We start from the raw sequence: 12409 nt of genomic DNA on the forward strand, positions 1-12409 counted from the left end.
GATGAGAACAAAGTTGCTACTTATGATGATTATTGTGATGAAACTTATGCTATAAAAAGTAGTGATGATTCTATTATAAAACTTCTCATGATTATGATTACCCTTTCTCTAAGCATTACTCTTTTAATGTGGAAACAATTTATAGTATTCAAGTCTCTTATGATACTCCCACTATTCCGAATGAGAAGAAATTTGCTTATGTGGAGAGTAGTAAATTTTCCATGCTTGTAGATCATGAAAATAATGCTTTAGGTGCTGGTTATATTGTTGAACTCATTCATGATGCTACTGAAAATTATTATGAGGAAGGAACATATGCTTGTAGGAATTGCAATAATGTCAAGTTTCCTCTCTATGTGCTTAAAATCTTGAAGTTATGCTTGTTTTGCCTTCCTATGCTAGTTGATTATTGTTCCCATAAGTTGTTTGCTCACAAAATCCCTACGCATAGTGGGTTAGGCTTAAATGTGCTAGTCATATGCTTCATGATGCTCCCATTGTGTTTCAATTCTTATCTTTTATGTGAGCATCATTGTCATCATCATGCCTAGCTAGAAAGGCATTAAAGAAAAGCGCTTGTTGGGAGACAACCCAATATTTACCTTTACTGTTTTTGTGTGTCCACATGATTATGCTACTGTAGTAATCATGTTTTATAGGTTTTGTTTCAATAAAGTGCGAAGTAAGACCTTTAGGATAGCTTATGGTGATAGTTGTGTTGATCCTGCTGAAAATCAGAAACTTTTGCACCCAGTAAACTAGTTTTGATAATTCACAGAAACGTGCTTATGATCTGATTCTTTTTGCTATGGATTGGTACACAAATTTCTTAAGACTTCCTAATTTGGTAGGATTTTTGGAGTTCCATAAGTATACATTTGATACAGATTACTACAGACTGTTCTGTTTTTGACAGATTCTGTTTTCTATGTGTTGTTTGCTTATTTTGATGAATCTATGAGTAGCATCGGGGGGTATGAACCATAGATAAGTTGGAGTACAGTAGATATTACATCAATATGAATTTAGAATGAGTTCATTACAGTACCTAAGTGGTGGTTTTATTTTCTTATATTAACGGAGCTTACGAGTTTTCTGTTGAGTTTTGTGTTGTGAAGTTTTCAAGTTTTGGGTAAAGATTCGATGGACTATGGAATAAGGAGTGGCAAGAGCCTAAGCTTGGGGATGCCCAAGGCACCCCAAGGTAATATTCAAGGACAACCAAGAGCCTAAGCTTGGGGATGCCCCGGAAGGCATCCCCTCTTTCGTCTTCGTTCATCGGTAACTTTACTTGGAGCTATATTTTTATTCACCACATGATATGTGTTTTGCTTGGAGCGTCATTTTCTTTTGTTAGTATTTTCTTTCTGTTATTTAGAATAATTTTTTGCATCTATATTTTCAATAAAAATGTCAAGGATAGCCTTTACCATGCTTATTTTGCTAGTATACATGTTGCTGTTTGAAAACAGAAAGTTCACCGCTGTTGCAAAAATTCCCTAGAAAAGTCAGAGAATGATATAATGTTGAAACTTTTTGCATAATGAGCTCTGATAAATATTCTACAGCCTAGTATTTTTCTCATAATTTTTGGAGTTAGGGAAGTATGATGAATCTTGCATTCTTTACAGACTGTACTGTTTTGGCAGATTCCTGTTATGTTTGCATATTTTTGCTTGTTTAATGATTCTATTTGAGGATAGGAGTATTAAATATGCAGAGGCATTTAGTATGCAATGTGGAATAATTTTAGTGATTTGTTACAGTAGAAAATGATAAGGTTTTGCATTGGTTTATACTAACCTATCTCACGAGTTCTTGTTGAGTTTGGTGTGGATGAAGCTTTTGATAAAAAGTGAAACCATGATATGAGAGGAATTAAGGAGACACAAAAGTTCAAGCTTGGGGATGCCCAAGGCACCCAAAGATAATATTTCAATAAGTCTCAAGCATCTAAGCTTGGGGATGCCCGGGTAGGCATCCTTGTCGGTGTCAAAACCGGCGGATCTCGGGTAGGGGGTCCCGATCTGTGTGTCTTAGGCTAATGGTAATAGGAGGCAAGGGACACAATGTTTACCCAGGTTCGGGCCCTCTCGATGGAGGTAAAACCCTACTTCCTGCTTGATTGATATCGATGATATGAGTAGTACAAGAGTTGATCTACTACGAGATCGTAGAGGCTATACCCTAGAAGCTAGCCTATGATGATTATGATTGTGATCGTCCCTCTAAGGACCAATCTCTCCGGTTTATATAGACACCGGAGAGGGCTAGGGTTTACATGGAGTTGGTTACAAGGAAGGAAATATAATATCCGGATCGCCAAGCTTGTCTTCCACGCAAAGGAGAATCCCATCCGAACACGGGACGTAGTCTTGAATCTTGTATCTTCACGCTCCAATAGTCCGGACAAAGTATATAGTCCGGCTGTCCGGATACCCCCTAATCCAGGACTCCCTCGGTAGCCCCTGAACCAGGCTTCAATGACGATGAGTCCAGCGCGCAGTTTTGTCTTCGGCATTGCAAGGCGGGTTCCATCTCCGAATACTCCAAAGTAATTTCCGAACACTCAGACCGTGTCCGGATCTGCAAGATGATCTTCACATACCACATATTGGGAGCATAGCATAAATCTGACCTGCTGGCGATCTATGTGCGTCGTGCCCTTGCATCGTGGCCCGGCCCAACACGAACCGGCTTTTCTTAGCCCACCTCGATACACGTTGTGAGGTGGTTTTACTGGCACGACCCGCCAAAACAGAGATCGTGTTCCCCGTATTACGGGATCTTCCATTAACACGGGCTGCGCAACTCCACAACGACTGTTAGCATGACTCCGTTTTTTTAGATAAGTCTCAAGCGGTCACGCTGAGGACTCTTGATATTCACCCCCTTTATAAAGGAGCCGAGGCCTATACCTCTTTTCCACCACCCTTGCGCCCTTTCGCATCTCGAGTTCTAAGACTCAAACACCCCAGATCCTCCAATATGTCCGGATCCAACCCTCAAGGCCGGTGGGTGGCCTCCTCAGTCAAAGAGGAGGACATTGCGAGGCTTAGGGAGGTCGGATATCTGACTGCCGACATCCAGCATAGGCTTCCTGCTCCAGAGCAGGTCATCCCTACTCTCGAGCCTAATGAGAGCGTCGTATTTGTTTCTCACTTCCTCCGCAGTTGGGCTTCACCCTTGATCCCTTTGTGAGGGGGCTCATGTTCTATTACGGGTTAGATTTTCATGATCTAGCTCCGGACGCTATCCTCCATATCTCGTCGTTCATCATTGTGTGCGAGGCTTTTCTCCACGTCACTCCAGACTTCGGCTTATGGCTCAAGACCTTCAATGTGAAGCCGAAGATGATTGAGGGGCGACATGCGGAGTGCGGAGGTGCCATAATAAGCAGGAACGCCGATGCCCCATGGCCAGAGGGTTCTTTCCCAGAGGTATCCGATTTATGGCAGCGGAGGTGGTTCTACGTCACGGCTCCCAGAGGCACAAAGTGGGTGGCTGCCCCCGACTTCCGCTCGGGCCCTCCGTCGCAACTGGCGTCACGGACCAACGTAGGACGGGATTGGGGGTCCGCTAGTGATGTACCAACACTGCAGAGCCGTATTCGGGAGCTTCTTGAGAGGGACATTAACCTTGTCAGCGTAATTCAGGTAATGCTAATCCGACGGATATTGCCGTGCAAATGCCGGCCTCTCCGGATGTGGGAGTTCAATCCAGAGGGTGCGCGGACTATTCTGCACTTCTTCGGCCTGACGCTCGAAGGGATGTGTAAATTATTCTTCGGACCAAAAGTAAAGTGTTCGGACACCACCGAGGATGCGGGCCTAAGCTGCAATCGCTCAGATACCCAAGTAAGTAACCCCGAAACCGGACACTTCGTTCATATCTATCATAATCATTATTCTGAAAATCCTCCGTGGCCAGGAATGGCTCAGCAAAGCGGAGAGAATCAGGTGTCCGGCGCCACTTCCTGAAGGCTCGCCAAGTCCCACCATAGCCAAGATGCTGGGTCGTGTGCTAAGCAGAATGCCCTCAGGGAAAGACGAAGGGAAAAACAGGGAAGCAGAACTTCACATGTTGCGCATCAAAACCGGGGGAATTGCTACCTCCCCAAAGAAGGATAGCCGGGAAGAGGAATCTAAAGCCTCCTCCCCTCGCGGGAAGAAGAGGGCTGCCTCCGAAGACTTGGAGACGGAGGTTTCCAAACAGGGGAAGAAAGCTTCCCCAGGGGGCCCTGCCCCGAAGGGCGTCCTCACCGCGTCATGCCCGCCAACGGGCCAGCCCTCAGCCGAGCTGTAAGTTAATCGTAAATATGAAGGTACTGCTTTTCTCCGAGAATAATAACCAGGATCCATTCTTTGCAGTCCGGCTAGCAGTTCTTCTCAACAGAGTTCGTCTTCGGGAGATCTCCTTCCGGAGATGATGGAGAGTGAGACCCCACCAACCTCTCCGCCTCGTGAGGCGGGCGACCCCGAGGTGTCATCACAGAGGAGTCCGGATCTACCGAAGCCAGAAGCTAATCCTTCGGCCGCCCTGAGCCTGGAGCATTCGGCTCCCACGGGGGGCGATGAGAAGGGTCCGGCATGGTTCGGTGTCCGGACGGACACACTGACGGGCCTTCTGGAGCGAGCTGCTCTCTCGAAGGAGCACGTTCATTAATGAGCATGGTGCTCGGGAAGATTTCCTCCGCCACAAGCGGGTTGAATGAAGCCTTTACGAGCCTGCTCAGAGGCTTTGAGGTATGTAATGAAAAAATACGCACTTTTTGGCTGTGACGCACGCGCTAGGTGTGCTCCATATGGATAGTAGCCCCTGAGACTCTGGTTGCCCGCCCTAGGCGGCAAATGGAGGATCATATTGTGTAAATAATGATTCCGCTGTATACATGCGCAGGTGTCCAAGGATCCGGCAGCCGACCGGTCTGTTGAAGTTGCCGAACTAAGGAGGCAGATTGGAGCTATTGATGCCGATATCACGCTGGTGAACGAGCGGCTTAACCAGTCACAAGGTATGTGCTCTGCTTTCCTTATTATGTTGTATAGGAAAAGTTGAGGGGAGCATAATTTTAGTGCGATATGCTTGGACTGCAGACGGTGCTGCTGCCGTGGAAGCCCTGAGGGCGGAATGTAACAGCCTGGATTTTGGCCCTTTTCTTTTTCTTCTGATTTGGTTGGTTTTTGCTTTGTTTTTCTTTTTGGAGTGGTTCTGTGGCCTTGCCACCTGGGAAATCATCCTCATTCCTCCTCCCAAGTGGCTCATCATTCTCAAAACCTTGCCAAGATCATGTCACTTCACTCCTTGACCAAACCCTCAAATCTTTTTCTAGGGAAAATTTCCTTTTTCATTAAAGGAATAACCCTATCTGCCCTAGGTTGTGAAGCAACCTATATTTATGTCCATCCAAAAATCCTCAAATACTTCTCATAATTCATTTGGCTCATATATAGCTCAAATATGCCCAAACATTGCCTTGGCCAGTTCAAAAATAATTCCCCAATAATCATTTTTCTATTCTGCCCTGAATGGCACTTTGTGAAGGAAGTGTCATTTATATTTCTCCTAGTGCCTCCCAACCTTTTTGGGCATGTTTCTATGTCCAAATAATTTCCCCATACACAAGTTCAAAGTTATTTGCCTAGCCAATCTTCCTCAGTGAATTTTCAAAGTTTCTGTCAGACAGAAGGCTTTGTGAAGGAAGTACTAGCTAGGAGTTCCCAAATGAGTTGAGCTTTTGCACACTCCTTATTGTTCTCATATTAAACCCCTTCACCCATTTTCAGCCCTATCCAATCAACTATGTGAGCACATGATCAAATCTTTGATTTTGGCAATATTTTCAGGTTGTGAAGCAAGTGTATTTTATATTGCCTAAAAAATCCTGATAAATTACCAGATCATTATTATACCCATAAAACATCTCTCCACCCAATTTGGTATCATTTATTTGAGCCATTTGATCACCAAAATTATTTCAAGTTTCTGGTCAGCAGAGATGTTTGTGAAGCAAGTGCCATTTTGGCTTGTCCATTTGGCATGAGCTTTTTACAGCATCTCCATATGACCAAATGATAAAGCGTTGCCCAATCTTAGCCCTAGTTTACACTCCATGTGAGAGCATCATCATGATCTTCATTTCTGGACCATTTTGGCAGTTGCAAAGCAACTACTTGAAATCTTGATCCAAATATTCTGCAACTTACCAGGAAGTAAGTTCTTCTTCACCTCAACCTCGCAGACAAACTCTCTGGCTCCAATCCCTTTCCTGTTGATCAGCAGTTCTCACCCAAGTTTGCTACAGTAAACTTCAGAGACTGCTTACCATTTAACCACATCACTTTTAACCAAACTACCACCACAGTTGAAACCCAATTTCGAAGGACTTACCACTAGACATCAATTTCCAGCTTTTTGCCTCCCCCACATGCCATCACTGGTGGTGACCACCGTTTTGGCATGCCATGGGCGTGTCCAGAGAACTGTTTGTGCTGGACCCCCTCTTCCCCTCGTCGGCTTCGCGCTTATGAAGATGTCCATTGTCTTCCTCTCGTCGTCTCCGTTCCCCTGGGCCCCTCGCCCCCTCCGTCCGCTTGCTCACCGACGCTTGCCGCCGCGTGAACAAGAGCGCCCACGAGAGCACAGTGCACCGACCGTCGTCTTCCTCCTCGGCCGCATCCTCCCTGCGCTCCCTTGGCCTTCTCCTCCCTGTGATACTCCCCCTGTGCCTCCTGCGTCGGCTACCTCCAAGCTCGCGAGCGTGGGCACGCGTCCGCGGCGGTGCCAGCTCGACCCCCTCCTCCCCCGCCTATATAAGGCCTACCCCGAGGCCTCTCGACCTCACCATAGCCTTTGCCTCACTCCAATGCCCCTCCCCAACCACTCGCCCGAGCCCCAAGAGCTCTCTGTCCCTCTCATGGCCGCCGTGCTCGTCGCCGGCCCCCTCCTAAATTCGGGCAGTGTAGCCTCTTTCTCTCCATCCCACCACCACCATCGCCTTCTCCATGCTCCTGCGAGCCTCCCCACCTACTTGCCTCGTCGCCGGAGGCCCTGTGGCCGCGTCCCCGTAGAACGGCCGCTGCCGGCTGTGCCCTCTGTTGCCTCCAACCGCGGCCGCCCTAGCCCTCCCCGGCGCCTGTTTCCTCCCTGAATGGAGGCGGTGTGGTCTCCCAAGACCGCCGGTGGCGTCGCCCTCGCCGGAGACGGCCGGATCCGGCCGGCCCGTCGCCGGTGACGCGCCCTCCCCTGCCTCCTCTGTCCCGTGCGGGAGCAGGGCGAGGAAGAAGAAGACAGAGGCCAGGCGGGCCCCATCTTCTTCCCCGACCCCACCTGGCAGTGACGCTGACGCCCGGCCCCGTCTCTGCTTCTTTTGACCAGTCCACGCTGACGTGGATAAGTGCAAACGTATTCAACGGAATGCGTTTTCGCTGAACGAAAGCGTGTTTCTGTTTTTTGTTTCTCCCTTATCCACTCAGGGACCTGTTTGCTAAAGAATTTTTACAGAAAAGTCCCTGAACTTCAACCCTCTATAACTTTTCAACCGTAACTCCGTTTGAGGTGAATCCAACGCTCACTTCTTCGTTTTGTCGAGCCCTTTCTGTTGGTTTCACTTTCATTATGTTTTGGCGTACTGAAAATGACCATTATGCCCTTGCCCTTATTCAGCCCCCTCCGAGAGAATACGATTTCCGGCGATTCGTTCCGCGAGTTTCCCGCACTTTCTCTCAATGATTTCTTCCACCCCAGGCAAGCCACACCTCCATTTGCATGATTGCAATGCAGTGACATGGTTCAATCTATTTTAACTTGTTTAAAATATTGCTTTAGCAACATGACTTTGTGCATGGCATTTTCTCGGAGTATTGTTTGGATGTTGCTGTTGCCATGCTATTGTTTGGATTACTAGGAGTTATGTGGGTTTTTGATGAGTATCATGTTGCCATTGGAGTATTAGTGGTTGATATTATGGTTATTTCATGATGATATCTGTTAGTATATTTTGGAGTATTACTTTGGATGTCATGCTACCTTTGGATTATTAGTGGTTAGTATGAATATTTTCATGATGCTAGTTGATGTTCTGTTGCTTAGAGTATTATTTTCGGAGATGATGGTTACATGTGGATCTTAGCTGGATAGCTGTATTCTTGTTATTGGAGTAGTAGGATTATTGTTTCGGATTCATCATGATAGTAGTGTTATGCTACCCTCGGAGTATTTTGAGATGATGATATTATGCTTTGATTATTTGTTGGATATTGCTATGACTTGGATTATAGTTTGATAGTTGATCTCAGAGTATCAGTTATCACAGTTATATTTTGGGGATAAATTCCGTCATTAAGTTGGTTAGGTGCCGCCGAATCGAACTTTTCCAGTGCAACCACATTTGCTTGTATGGGCAGGCCCTAACTGGGTCTATTGTCGTGCCTCTCGCCGGTGCCTCCAACGAGGGAAGGTTATGCGCGGACGCTACCCTGATCAGGTAGGAGGGCATAAGCCTTGTGTGCCCGTAGTTGGTTTTGAGCTCGTGTCCCCGTTTGGGACGTTTATGTTTTGGCCACGACGGTGGCCGTTGGTGTCTTTGGTAGACACGGTGCCACCCATGACTAGCCCAGTGGGGAGTGAGTCGGAGTGGCCGGGAGAGTGTCATGGCAGTAGATCGGTTTTGTCGGAACGCCGTTGGTCCACCCGAATGGGAGTGCGAGGCCATGGGTTCTGTGGTGTGGGTACAGTGCGCTACCTCTGCAGAGTGTATGTTTAATCTATCGATAGCCGCGTCCTCGGTCATGGGCATGGGTTCGTACTAGGGTACATCGTTCGATCAACACTCACATGACGAAATGACTTATAGGTAATGGATATGTTGATATTTGGAGCAGTACAGATTGGCCAAGTATTGGTCGGGTTGTGATCGCCGTAAGGATCACGGTTATAGTTTGGTTATGATCACGAGGTGATCGAGATGGTATATTGCTTGGCCGGTTAGCCAAGAGAGATATGGTTATGGAAATCGGAGATGGTGATTTATCAGTATTGTAGTAGTTTCATATTATGCTTAGGAGTTGCTGGTATATCATGGTAGCTGTTAATTTAATTAACCTGCTTAATGCTATGTTGTTGTATTGCCTTGATGTTTTTGGTTGTTGTGAGCTTGCAAGTACATTCAATGTACTGACCTGGCGTGTCATGCCAGATTGCAGGTGATGCCGTGATTGCTTGATTGCTTGTCGTGGTTTTCGTTCGTGCGAGCTAGACCGTGTCCCAGCCAGAGTCCCTGCGGAGTGGAGTTCACCACCTTCGTCGTTGTTCCGCTGCTAGAAGATTTCCGCTGCTACGAGTTGTTCCGCTGGTAGCATAGAGCAAGTGTAGTATCGCAGGCGTAGTGTCGCCGTGCTGATGTGCTTCTTTGTAACATCAGACCTTTGTATTTATTCTTGTAATAAGATCTGATTTGTTCTATGTCAAGCAGTGCCGTATTCCAGAGACTTCTCCTCGATCTCTGGGCTGGAATACGGGGCGTTCCGGTTCTCTGAGCCGGGGTGCCACACGGAACTTGCCCAGGCCAAGGAACAAGCTCGGGCTAGCAATACGGCTGCCCTAAAGGCGGCCGAAGAATTGAGAGCCGAACAGGCTGCTCATCTCCGAAGCGAAGACAAAATAGCCGAGATGGCTGTGGAGCTGCAAAATGCTGCCAACTGGTATGAACTCCTTGAGAAGGAGAATCAGGAGAACCGTGCTGACCTGAAGAAGGCACTTGATGCGGCCAAGGAGACGCGGTCTGAAAGCAGGGATGCGCGGGAGGAGCTTCGACAGGCCGGCGAAATCGCGGCCGGAAACCCCTACTTATTGCGGATGAAGTTTTTAGATCCGAAGTATGCTCCCCTTGATCGACGCTGGAGTCCTGCAGACGCGTATGCGGACTTGGCGAAGAGTACGGCTGATGCGGCCAAGTTTTTTTAGGATCAAGGTGATAAAGAAGTGGAGAAGCTATTCTGGTCGCAATTCAATGCTCCCGAGCGCCCATTGCCGTTGAGTGAGAAGATGGCTGCTGTGGCTGAGCTTCATAGGCTGTCCAGTCTTGCAATGCGGTCTGTAATAGACCATCTTTGGCCGAAGGAGCCTAAGCCGGACAGTTATTTTGGTTTAGTGCAACAATTCCTTGGTGCCGTATCATGGATCGATGCCATGAAGAGGTCGGCGTGTATAGAGGGTGCACGGATGGCTCTTGCCCGCGTTAAAGCATATTGGACAGATATGGAGACCACCATCGTTGCGACCCAGAATCCGGCGGGAGGCCAGGATCCGGCCGAGCACTACTTGGAGCAGGTAACAGAAGGTGCTCGTTTAATAGAGGCTCAGTGCTCGAAGAATATCATGTTTGAGTGACAAATCGTCTTCATTGTAAAAACAATGTCATTTGGATTACGAGGCTGTATTTATATTTTTTTGCCCGAAAGTATTATTGCGCCTCCTGTGCGGCCGTTTATATATATATATATATATATATATATATATATATATATATATATATATATATATATATATATATATATATATATGTGTGTGTGTGTGTGTGTGTGTAATCTGAAAGTTAGCAGTCATTGGCTTCAGCCCCCACGCATACAATGCGGGGGTGTTCGCGAAAAATATGCGTAATCACACTTGATCCAACGTCTTGGTCCATTAAGGAGGTGATCGCACGTCGAGCTAGGCAACCGGACTATATAGCTGTAACACTTTCACTTAGCCATAGGAGTTTGACGGCGGGGCTACTATATAGCCCCTGGTACCTTCGCGTGCATCCGAATACGGGCGCGTGTACATGACCGGAAAACTGTCCTTCGTTAATGCGGCGGAATCCAAAAGATACCGATAAGTCTTCGAGTGGTTGAACAGTCTCTCGCTGTATCATGACAGTCAGTTTTCGGCTTTCTCTACTGAGGTGCTCTTCCGTAATAACCAGGGCACAATCGCAGTAGTTCTCCTTTGGCCGCCTTAGCCGATAAGAACGGAACGTAAGGCGGCAAACCCAGGAGCCAGGCAATCCCAACATTTTACCAAAGACATGATTCGGAGCTGATGCATATAAGGCCAAACTCGTGACGCCGAACACTCCCGAAGGTATTCGGACTTTGTAACGTAAAGTGGGCTGAAGAATGCCCTTTCATTATAAAACCTATATTTCCAGGTACGTGCATTAGTCTGCCGTGGCGAGATGCCAATAGCGGCAGTACCCTCTGTGGATATAGTACCCATGGGATTTGTAAACAACAAGAGACAATAAAAAGGTTTACACAGGGGCTTAATCTAAAGAGAAACCTTTGAGCGGGGCCCTGCTGCACGTCTGCGCCCTTGCCTCCGTTGTGCCGTGTCCTGGAAGGGTATCGCACTAGCGGTGTCTGTAAAAAGAACAACTCATGTAGAAGAGTATAACGTAAGCGTGCGACGGATAGTAAAAGTGTGAGACATTGGCCTGTTAATAAGGTTAAGCCAACGGTGGGGCTTTATTAAATATCTATAGCCCCTGGTGTCCTCTATGGGATTGCATGTATGTCACCCTAGCTATGGCTGCCGGACTCGTCTAACCGTGTCCGTGGTCTTACCGACCAGTCATGCTTTCTGGTATTGGAGGCTGCTTAGATTCCGGCTGCTGGAGCCGTCGCGTATTCCTCCGCGCGTGAGTAGCGTTCTGTGTTTCCATTAACGGTGATGACGCCACGTGGACCAGGCATCTTGAGTGTAAGGTAAGCGTAATGCGGTACTGCGTCGAAGCGGGTGAAGGCCGGTCTCCCAAGCAATGTGTGATAGCCGCTTTGGAGGGGGGCGATGGTGAAGAGTAGTTCTTCGCTTCTGGAGTTGCCGGGGGAACCGAATGTTACCTCCAGTACAATGGAGCCCCTGCCGTAGGCTTCAACGCCTGGTATCACCCCTTCAAAGGTGGTGTTACTTTGGCTAATTCTGGATGGGTCTATCCCCATCCTGCGTACAGTGTCTTGGTATATTAGATTAAGACTGCTGCCTCCGTCCATGAGGACGCGAGTGAGGTGGTATCCGTTGATTATTGGGTCGAGCACCAAGGCAGCTGATCCTTCGTGCCGCATACTAGTCGGGTAGTCCCTGTGATCGAAGGTGATCGGGTAGGCCGACCAGTGGTTAAGTTTGGGGGCGACGGGCTCTACGGCGTATGCGTCTCTGAGCGGGCGTTCGCCTCTTCTCATGAGTGTGTGAGTCGCGTGGATCATGTTTACTGTTTTTACCTCTGGTGGGAATTTTTTCTGTCCCCCAGTGTTCGGCTGGCGAGGTTCATCCTCGTCTTCACTTGGTGTTTCCCTTCCCTTGTATTCGGCATTTAATTTGCCGGCCTGCTTGGAGACCCAGCATTCTCTGTGAGTGTGGTTCGCAGGTT

The 12409-nt window shown here is 47.7% G+C and overlaps 1 long non-coding RNA gene across 1 annotated transcript; it reads left to right on the forward strand.

The window, feature by feature from the left end:
- Positions 1-6823: 6823 nt before the first annotated feature.
- On the forward strand, positions 6824-10465 carry LOC141023453 (uncharacterized). The gene is made up of 3 exons (XR_012184967.1): positions 6824-7557; positions 7666-7746; positions 9197-10465. It is a non-coding gene; the product is annotated as an uncharacterized lncRNA (long non-coding RNA).
- The last annotated feature ends 1944 nt before the right edge of the window (positions 10466-12409 follow it).

The sequence above is a fragment of the Aegilops tauschii genome, chromosome 5 (assembly GCF_002575655.3).
Source record: "Aegilops tauschii subsp. strangulata cultivar AL8/78 chromosome 5, Aet v6.0, whole genome shotgun sequence".
NCBI classification, from domain to species: domain Eukaryota; kingdom Viridiplantae; phylum Streptophyta; class Magnoliopsida; order Poales; family Poaceae; genus Aegilops; species Aegilops tauschii.